At 39.7% G+C, this 10,608-nt stretch overlaps 2 pseudogenes; one reads left to right on the forward strand and one right to left on the reverse strand.

Moving 5' to 3' along the window:
• Positions 1 to 260: 260 nt before the first annotated feature.
• Positions 261 to 7,303, reverse strand: LOC121972315 (annotated as a pseudogene).
• A 48-nt stretch (positions 7,304 to 7,351) lies between these two features.
• LOC121972316 lies at positions 7,352 to 10,232 on the forward strand (annotated as a pseudogene).
• The last annotated feature ends 376 nt before the right edge of the window (positions 10,233 to 10,608 follow it).

The raw sequence follows: 10,608 nt of genomic DNA on the forward strand, positions 1-10,608 counted from the left end.
ATCAATTTCAGCTCTGGAGTACTTAAGATTTGTAAACTGTAAAAACACATAAATAATATATTAGTAAACCAAGACCAAAAATCATAGTTGAAAAAGTAGCAAGAGCACCAGGTAACAAGATGACTAATTTGAATGCTTAAAAAGAGACACATTCATCATTTATCTCAACCACATCATATAGTGATAGATCTATCATTCCTGGGAACTTAATATATTCCAAACTAGAAATTATTGCAACAAAGTTTTCTCATAGTTGCAATTTAACTAATTAATCCATTTTCAATCCAAATCAATTTAACTAATATACTCACTGCTTCAATAAGCATCTGCACTTCAGACTCCACCAGATGTGAACCAAATTTAGCGAGCCCAGTTTTGAGTTCATCATGGGATACAATGCCATCATTGTCAGCATCCATCATCTTAAACATCTCTTTAATGTCTTCCACTTCTTCAGTAGATAAGTGATCAGCAATAACCTAATGAATAATCAACCAAACCAAGTTATACTCTGCAATCAAAAACATCCCATTTAACTACTAATTGCAGTGAGACAAACCCTTAAAGCTCTCCTTTTGAATCTGTTCATCGTGACAATTGTTTAAGTCTTGACTTGACAACATCATCAAGAGGTACATTTGAGGCTTTCTTTGCATTCTGAAGCCAATGATGCTTTGTATGGGGAAAAAATGTATAAGCATCAGTTCGACATAAGAAAGAAAACAACACCAAGTATAAAACCCAAGAACAGGATGACAAGCTAAAGAAATATGGATACCATCCCAAATAATGAAAATGATCTCAATTCTCAAATTATCAAATGTTAGGGACACTTCCATTGAAGTTATATTAACAAATAGCATACAGTGTAAACATACCAAGCACTTGCTTTGCAGTTAACCGAAGCTTAGGATCAGGTTCCAACATCAACCGAACTAAATTTTTAGCACTATCAGAAATACTAGGCCATGGTTCCCGTTTGAAATCTATTACGCCCCTAAGAATTGCTTGAGCAACTCCCTGTTCAGTTTCTGCAATTAAGAAATCATAGCTCGTTAGATAGAAAATGTATCTGAAGAAATACAAAAAGTGTATTAATTAATAGACAATAAGTATCTTATTAGCATAAAGTGATAGAACTAATAAAGAATAGATTTATTCATGGAAAGCTTACAGTAGACAATAAGTAACTTATTTGTAGAAAGTGGTAGAACAAATAATGAAGTGTGCAAAATGGATTTATTGATAGAAAGCATACCAGCCCAAAATGGTGGAACTCCACACAGTAAGATATAGAGTATAACTCCAACACTCCATATATCAATTTCTAGTCCATAATTCCGTTTTAAAACTTCTGGAGCCATGTAATAAAGGCTTCCAACTATCTCAGAAAATCTTTCACCTAGAATTGGGGTAAAAAGAGAAATAAAAAAAGAGTAGAGCACGCCCTTATAGTAAAACTAAACTCCAAGTTATGTTATTGAATGGAAGTGATCATTAATGAGACTCAACAAAAATGAAGATCATTAGTATGCATTCATATGGTAACTAATCATTCTAACTTCATTAACCAGGAGAACTTTAAGACTAAAATAAATAGATGAATACTGTAAAAATAAAACTCTCCCTCAACTCCACTGAACAAAAATTGCTTCTTGTTCAAGCAGTGCCATTGCCAATAGTTCACTCCATTCATAACATTATGAACTTAATCTTCTCATTCCAGACACTCAGAGATCAAAATATTCAAAGTAGACATGAAAACAATCTCAATAAGTGCATTGCCAATAGTTCTTAAAATATTACCAAGGAGGAGAAAATAAGGAAAACATTCTTACGAAGTGTTCTTTTGTTTTAGCAAACTAACTTAGCGAAATGCAAGGAACAAAATGTTAAGTAAACAATGAATTATGAGATAAGTTCTTTCCTTAGAACAACATTAACGGCAATACACGAACTATTTTAGAAGACAACACTAGCATAGATAGTTCCACGGCTGCACCACATTGTTAGCAATACAAAATAATCAGATAAAGACAATATCAGTGGAAGAAATGTTATGTTAATTATCTATTCTGAACCTAATCACAGGATTAAATCAATGTGCCCACATCCGTACCTACACAGAAACTTCAACTAGTCCAAGCTTTTCTAATTAGAAAGAAGACACTTCATCAAAGGGGGAAAAAATCAGCAAGCAGTAGAAGATGAGGACGATTTGGACTTGCGAAGTTCAAAGTGGCGAGGGTCTTCTGGTAGGACTTCGCGCAGTACAAGCAGCCATACACCATGGGACCTAAACCGATAGATGATGATTGTTCTTTGTCAATGAAATACGCAGCGAAATCAAGTGATCATAGTGGGAAAGAAGGGAGGAAATGGGGGATGAAGGAGAAAATAAGTGTACCCATAATGGCGCCTCTTCCGGCTTCATCAATGTCCATTATGCAGGGCTTCGCAGTCCATCTCAGAAGGGAGGAGTAGGAGAAGACATCCTCCCTTCTCCGCCCAAGTTGCTGCCAATTCCAACCCAAGGAACTGAGGAAGGAACTCACGGATCATGAAGACATCCTCAACAATGGTCTTCATGACCACAGCTGCCACGCACTCTGAGTAGTGGCCCCTCGCCACAATGCGGTCAAAGAGCTCCCCGCCCTCACACAACTCCATGACCAAATGCACGACTCCGTCGTCCTCGCACACCTCCCGTAGGTTCATGATGTTGGAGTTCCTCGGCAGGTGCCGAATTATCGCGACCTCCCGCCGCACGTCCTCCACGTCAACCGTCGTCCGCAGCTTCCTCTTCGAGATCGACTTGCAGGCGAGCAGTTCCCCGGTGAAGTGGTCCAGGCAGAGGTAGGTGACTCCAAACTCCCTGCGACAGAGCTCGCGATCCAGCATGTACTTCTCCTCGATCCCGCCATCGCCCTGGCGTCTCCACTAAGAACCGCCACCATTCACTTGGAGTGCCCGCTGCTGTTCTGGCGGAGGTGGTTCTTGTTGGCTAGTGGGCGGGTGCCGTGGTCATGATGGGGACGGGGGAAGGTCTTGATGTCCTCCCGGGCGACGGCCTCCGGCGAAAGGCAGCATTTCCCTATATCGAGCTCAGATCTGATACCTCCACTCACACAAATCGACCTAACAGCATGGAAGTGACTAGGGTCTCACATCAAATCAACCTCTCGCAACCACAATGAAAAAGAACCATTTTTCCCTTTTGATTGGGGAAAAAGAGATAGAAGCAACTGAGAAAGCGTCCGATTGGGGGAAGGTGAAACTTTTATCGCCGACTAGACCAACAAAAAAAACAAGCGAGACTGCGAGCAACGTGGCCGAGGTTTTACAATGCGGACGCTTCTCCTCCTCCTCCGTAACCGTGGCCTTGGTTAGCGGAGTTACAGGCGAGATGAGGATGAGATGCGGAAGCTGCCATGGCGGTAGCTTTATCCTCCGCTTGGTAGAGTGCGAAGTGTAATGAGGACGTTTGTCGGCTGCGCTTCGTCTTCTTCCTCGTTTTGTGTGCTTGAAGCCTTTTGAATTTGATTAGGGAACAAGAAGATGAAATTAGCGACAATGGATAAAGGAAAAATTACCGGAATGTGAAGAAGGACTCTAGCGGTGGCAGTGAATGCTGGACTGGAGATGGATGAAGGAAACACTACCGGAATGCGAAGAAGGCCTTCTCTTCTCACCCAAAGGGAGGAGTTGGAGGAGATGCGGTGTGGTTGGACGGAGAAGCAAGGGCGTCGTGTCTTGATCCTGATCGGGAGAGGAAGGGGCGTCGATCTAGGAAGGGGAAGAGGGAGATGAGGTTGAGAGAGATGGTCGGAGGTTTAGGTTTAGGTTTAGGCTGAGAGAGATGTTCGGAGGAAGGGACGCGATATAGGTTTAGGTTTGGAGGGAACTTCACAGTGTTGCAAATTTTGGCTATGGGAAAATTAAAATATTTTATTTTGATTCATTAACACCGGGTTTTAAAAACCGCTGTTAAAATCGGTGTCTATTAATGAAAAAAAGGCGCTCATAGACATCGCCTAAAAAACCGATATCTATAAGCGAAAATCTACGCTCATTGACACCGATTTTTGAAAAAACCGGTGTAAAATACTCAAAGACATCGGTTTTTGCTTAAAACCGTTGTTGTTCCACTGATGTCTTTGAGGGTTTTTCTTGTAGTGAAAACTAGAGTTAAAAAAACAATCTCTTGGTTTTGCTTAGCAAGGATGTGCAATTAAATTAAGCTACTAAAGATAATTAACATTAAAGAAATAACAACTTAAAAGAAAAGAGGCACAATAGTTACTTAGTTACAATTTAGGTGGCTGGTAATCTAAAGTGATTGAAAGCTCAATGAAAATTTCCTTCGTTGAAGGTGGAGAAACCTCTTACACTTTTTGAAAGTTAAGAAATAAACTAGGAATTGATTACAGAAGTTGTTGTTGAATTCCTAGGTCCAGAAGTCTTTTATAGCTCCTGAAAAATATTATCCATTACTTGAAGGCGCCTTCAAGGTGGTCCAAGGCGCCTTCAATAGGATAGGTTTTATCCGCTAAAGATAAAATATTATCTTTAGCTAACGGCTATTGAAGGCGCTTTCCATGAGGCATTAGAAGCACCTTCCATAAGGCAGATCAGCCTCCAGCTAGTCTTCTTTACGTGAGTGATGCTCTAGTTATTTGGAGTTGAGCTCTCCTGAACCTGAACTCAACTCCGACCTTCTCCTTGAGCAGACTTCCTCCCAGGCTTCTCGTCCCTTGAACATCTTGCACGTCCATCGGTGTACTCTTCCACAGCTTCTCGTCCCTCGGATGCATCGAGTCCATCGGCTCCCTTTCCGTGTCATCATTCTCGCTAGTTGCATCTTCCACTCAACTTCTTATATTCCTAAGCTCCTGCATACTTAGACACAAGGATCAAATACACAAAACCTATCATAATTTGGTCGACCACATCAAAACTGACCCAGAGTACTTATAGTTTCTATAAGGGGAGTCACAAGGATGACATATTATACCTCATTCGTGCACATGCTCATGATGTCACCTTATGTGGCATGTTGTTGTAGCAGATGTATACAAGCGTTGAAGTTTAGCAGTTAACGGAATGTAATATATAACTTTCCATGTAATTTTTTCCTCCATCTTCCCTAACATGCATGCGACTATCATGCTAATAATGATGGTGAATACAAATTCTACATTCAATTAATTCATTATTTTTATTCTAAAATATCATACAATTATTAATGCAACAATCAATCCTCTCTATAGGCAAATATAAACCCCTCACTAATTTTTTTATACTATAGAAACTAATAGTCATTAGATGATCAGTAGGGAGCAACTCTAACATCAATTGACAAATGTCATTGTAACATCATTCTGAAAAATAATATTCTACCTTAATGTTCAATAACTTTACAGTAGCTGATAGTTGAGAATAATCAGATGGAATGTCGTCTCACACTTCTCTTTCACTAGACTTTAATATATCATATAGTTGTTGAACTTTAGGTGTTGGTATTTCATATATATTGGAATGATCAACTACATTTATTGCGTCATAGACCATTGATTGCATTGCATTATCATTATATAATGTTTCCCCTAGAATAGTTATGCTAGATAAAACAGTAACTGAAGTTCTAATTGATTTTGAAAAATAAGGATCTTCATGATAGTACCAGTTGTAATAATCTAGACCAAATCCTTTTTTTACAAAGATGTACTTTCATAGTATCCTCAACGTGAAAATCTTTATTTCTATCTTTTGAATGATTATACGGACAACATAACTTGACACCATTCATATATTCTGGATAACTCTTAGAAAAATTCACAAACTCTTCAACTCCAACAAAATATTCATTTTGGATAAATCCATTTTGTAATCTATTGTACATCCAAGCTTTGTTCATGTACACTGTATCCTAATGAACATAAAATTTCCAACATTACCAACACAAGTACAATAAATTTATTATCTAATTTATTAACACAAAATTAATTTTTTACCTAATCTGTTGTTCAACATTAGTAATAAGTTTTGACCAAACATACCTATCCAACAATTACAACATATTTCAATCTAAGAATTAGTGCACCGGAAGGAAATTTAGGTATAGAAGCTATCATTGTCTGCAATATCAAGATATTTTAAATCAAAATTTAGTTTTTTTTCAATCTAAACTAAGTTGGCTGGGGTCGAGCTCGCGGCAATCACATGGCCATCCCCATAGCTGACAGGGGCTAAGATGGCCGAGAATAATCTGGCTACCACTACAAGAAAAACCCTCATAGACAACAGTGGAACAACAACGGTTTTAAGCAAAAACCGATGTCTTTGAGTATTTTACACCGGTTTTTCCAAAAACCGGTGTCTATGAGCATAGATTTTCGCTTATAGACATCGGTTTTTTAGGTGATGTCTATGAGCGCCTTTTTTTCATTAATAGACACCGATTTTAACAGTGGTTTTTAAAACCTGGTGTTAATGAATCAAAATAAAATATTTTAATTTTCCCATAGCCAAAATTTGCAACACTGTGAAGTTCCCTCCAAACCTAAACCTATATCGCGTCCCTTCCTCCGAACATCTCTCTCAGCCTAAACCTAAACCTCCGACCATCTCTCTCAACCTCATCTCCCTCTTCCCCTTCCTAGATCGACGCCCCTTCCTCTCCCGATCAGGATCAAGACACGACGCCCTTGCTTCTCCGTCCAACCACACCGCATCTCCTCCAACTCCTCCCTTTGGGTGAGAAGAGGAGGCCTTCTTCGCATTCCGGTAGTGTTTCCTTCATCCATCTCCGGTCCAGCATTCACTGCCACCACTGGAGTCCTTCTTCACATTTCGGTAATTTTTCCTTTATCCATTGTCGCTAATTTCATCTTCTTGTTCCCTAATCAAATTCAAAAGGCTTCAAGCACACAAAACGAGGAAGAAGACGGAGCGCGGCTGACAAACGTCCTCATTATACTTCGCACTCGACCAAGCGGAGGATAAAGCTACCACCATGGCAACTTCCGCTTCTCATCCTCATCTCGCCTGTAACTCCGCTAACCAAGGCCACGGTTACGGAGGAGGAGGAGAAGCGTCCGCGTTGTAAAACCTCGGCCACGTTGCTCGCAGTCTTGCTTGTTTTTTTTGTTGGTCTAGTCGGCGATAAAAGTTTCACCTTCCCCCAATCGGACGCTTTCTCAGTTGCTTCTATCTCTTTTCCCCAATCAAAAGGGAAAAAAATGGTTCTTTTTCGTTGTGGTTGCAAGAGGTTGATTTGATGTGAAACCCTAGTAACTTCCATGTTGTTAGGTCGATTTGTGTGAGCGGAGGTATCAGATCCGAGCTCGATATGGGGAACTGCTGCCTTTCGCGGGAGGCCATCACCCGGGAGGACATCAAGACCTTCCCCCGTCCCCATCATGACCACGGCACCCGCCCACTAGCCAACAAGAACCACCTCCGCCAGAATAGCGGCGGGCACTCCAAGTGAATGGCGGCGGTTCTTAGTGGAGACGCCAGGGCGATGAGCGGAATCGAGGAGAAGTACGTGCTGGATCGCGAGCTCTGTCGCAGGGAGTTTGGAGTCTCCTACCTCTGCCTGGACCACTTCACCGGGGAACTGCTCGCCTGCAAGTCGATCTCGAAGAGGAAGATGCGGACGGCGGTTGACGTGGAGGACGTGCGGCAGGAGGTCGCGATAATTCGGCACCTGCCGAGGAACTCGAACATCGTGAACCTGCGGGAGGTGTGCGAGGACGACGGAGTCGTGCATTTGGTCATGGAGCTATGCGAGGGTGGGGAGATCTTTGACCGCATTGTGGCGAGGGGCCACTACTCAGAGCGCGCGGCAGCTGTGTCTTCATGATCCGTGAGTTCCTTCCTCAGTTCCTTGTGTTGGAATTGGCAGCAACTTTGGCGGAGAAGGGGGGATGTCTTCTCCTGCTCCTCCCTTCTGAGATGGACTGCGAAGCCCTGCATAATGGACGTTGATGAAGCCGGAAGAGGCGCCATTTTGGGTACACTTATTTTCTCCTTCATCCCCCATTTCCTCCCTTCTTTCCCACTATGATCACTTGATTTTGCTGCGTATTTCATTGACAAAGAACGATCATCATCTATCGGTTTAGGTCCCAGGTGTATGGCAGCTTGTACTGCACGAAGTCCTACCAGAAGACCCTCGCCACTTTGAACTTCGCAGGTCCAAATCGTCCTCATCTTCTACTGCTTGCTAATTTTTTCCCCCTTTGATGAAGTGTCTTCTTTCTAATTAGAAAAGCTTGGACCAGTTGAAGTTTCTGTCTAGGTACGGATGTGGGCACATTGATTTAATCCTGTGATTAGGTTCAGAATAGATAATTAACATAACATTTCTTCCACTGATACTATCTTTATCTGATTATTTTGTGTTGCTAACAATGTGGTGCAGCCGTGGAACTATCTATGCTAGTGTTGTCTTCTAAAATAGTTCATGTATTGCCGTTAATGTTGTTCTAAGGAAAGAACTTATCTCACAATTCATTGTTTACTTAACATTTTGTTCCTTGCATTTCGCTAAGTTAGTTTGCTAAAATAAAAGAACACTTCGTAAGAATGTTTTCCTTATTTTCTCCTCCTTGGTAATATTTTAAGAACTATTGGCAATGCACTTTTTGAGATTGTTTTCATGTCTACTTTGAATATTTTGATCTCTGAGTGTCTGGAATGAGAAGATTAAGTTCATAATATTATGAATGGAGTGAACTATTGGCAATGGCACTGCTTGAACAAAAAGCAATTTTTGTTCAGTGGAGTTGAGGGAGAGTTTTATTTTTACAGTATTCATCTATTTATTTTAGTCTTAAAGTTCTCCTGGTTAATGAAGTTAGAATGATTAGTTACCATATGAATGCATACTAATGATCTTCATTTTTGTTGAGTCTCATTAATGATCACTTCCATTCAATAACATAACTTGGAGTTTAGTTTTACTATAAGGGTGTGCTCTACTTTTTTTTTTTTTCTCTTTTTACCCCAATTCTAGGTGAAAGATTTTCTGAGATAGTTGGAAGCCCTTATTACATGGCTCCAGAAGTTTTAAAACGGAATTATGGACTAGAAATTGATATATGGAGTGTTGGAGTTATACTCTATATCTTACTGTGTGGAGTTCCACCATTTTGGGCTGGTATGCTTTCTATCAATAAATCCATTTTGCACACTTCATTATTTGTTCTACCACTTTCTACAAATAAGTTACTTATTGTCTACTGTAAGCTTTCCATGAATAAATCTATTCTTTATTAGTTCTATCACTTTATGCTAATAAGATACTTATTGTCTACTAATTAATACACTTTTTGTATTTCTTCAGATACATTTTCTATCTAACGAGCTATGATTTCTTAATTGCAGAAACTGAACAGGGAGTTGCTCAAGCAATTCTTAGGGGCGTAATAGATTTCAAACGGGAACCATGGCCTAGAATTTCTGATAGTGCTAAAAATTTAGTTCGGCTGATGTTGGAACCTGATCCCAAGCTTCGGTTAACTGCAAAGCAAGTGCTTGGTATGTTTACACTCTATGCTATTTGTTAATATAACTTCAATGGCAGTGTCCCTAACATTTGATAATTTGAGAATTGAGATCATTTTCATTATCTGGGATGGTATCCATATTTCTTTAGCTTGTCATCCTGTTCTTGGGTTTTATACTTGGTGTTGTTTTCTTTCTTATGTCGAACTGATGCTTATACATTTTTTCCCCATACAGAGCATCATTGGCTTCAGAATGCAAAGAAAGCCTCAAATGTACCTCTTGGTGATGTTGTCAAGTCAAGACTTAAACAATTTTCACGATGAACAGATTCAAAAGGAGAGCTTTAAGGGTTTGTCTCACTGCAATTAGTAGTTAAATGGGATGTTTTTTATTGCAGAGTATAACTTGGTTTGGTTGATTATTCATTAGGTTATTGCTGATCACTTATCTACTGAAGAAGTGGAAGACATTAAAGAGATGTTCAAGATGATGGATGCTGACAATGATGGCATTGTATCCCATGATGAACTCAAAACTGGGCTCGCTAAATTTGGTTCACATCTGGTGGAGTCTGAAGTGCAGATGCTTATTGAAGCAGTGAGTATATTAGTTAAATTGATTTGGATTGAAAATGGATTAATTAGTTAAATTGCAACTATGAGAAAACTTTGTTGCAATAATTTCTAGTTTGGAATATATTAATTTCCCAGGAATGATAGATCTATCACTATATGATGTGGTTGAGATAAATGATGAATGTGTCTCTTTTTAAGCATTCAAATTAGTCATCTTATTATCTGGTGCTCTTGCTACTTTTTCAACTATGATTTTTGGTCTTGGTTTACTAATATATTATTTATGTGTTTTTACAGTTTACAAATCTCAAGTACTCCAGAGTTGAAATTGATAAAGTGTGGTTCGAGTGGGTTGAATGCATGATAGATTACATTTGAGTAGGAAAGGTATTTGATTTTTGAAAACTTTGGATGATGCATGCATTTGCATGGAATGTAAATTGCGTATATTGTCTCATGTCAATTTCTTTCTGATGGTGATATTCTAGGACTTCTACAACATGTATAATTCTTCTAT

The sequence above is a fragment of the Zingiber officinale genome, chromosome 4A, assembly GCF_018446385.1.
Source record: "Zingiber officinale cultivar Zhangliang chromosome 4A, Zo_v1.1, whole genome shotgun sequence".
Taxonomy (NCBI): domain Eukaryota; kingdom Viridiplantae; phylum Streptophyta; class Magnoliopsida; order Zingiberales; family Zingiberaceae; genus Zingiber; species Zingiber officinale.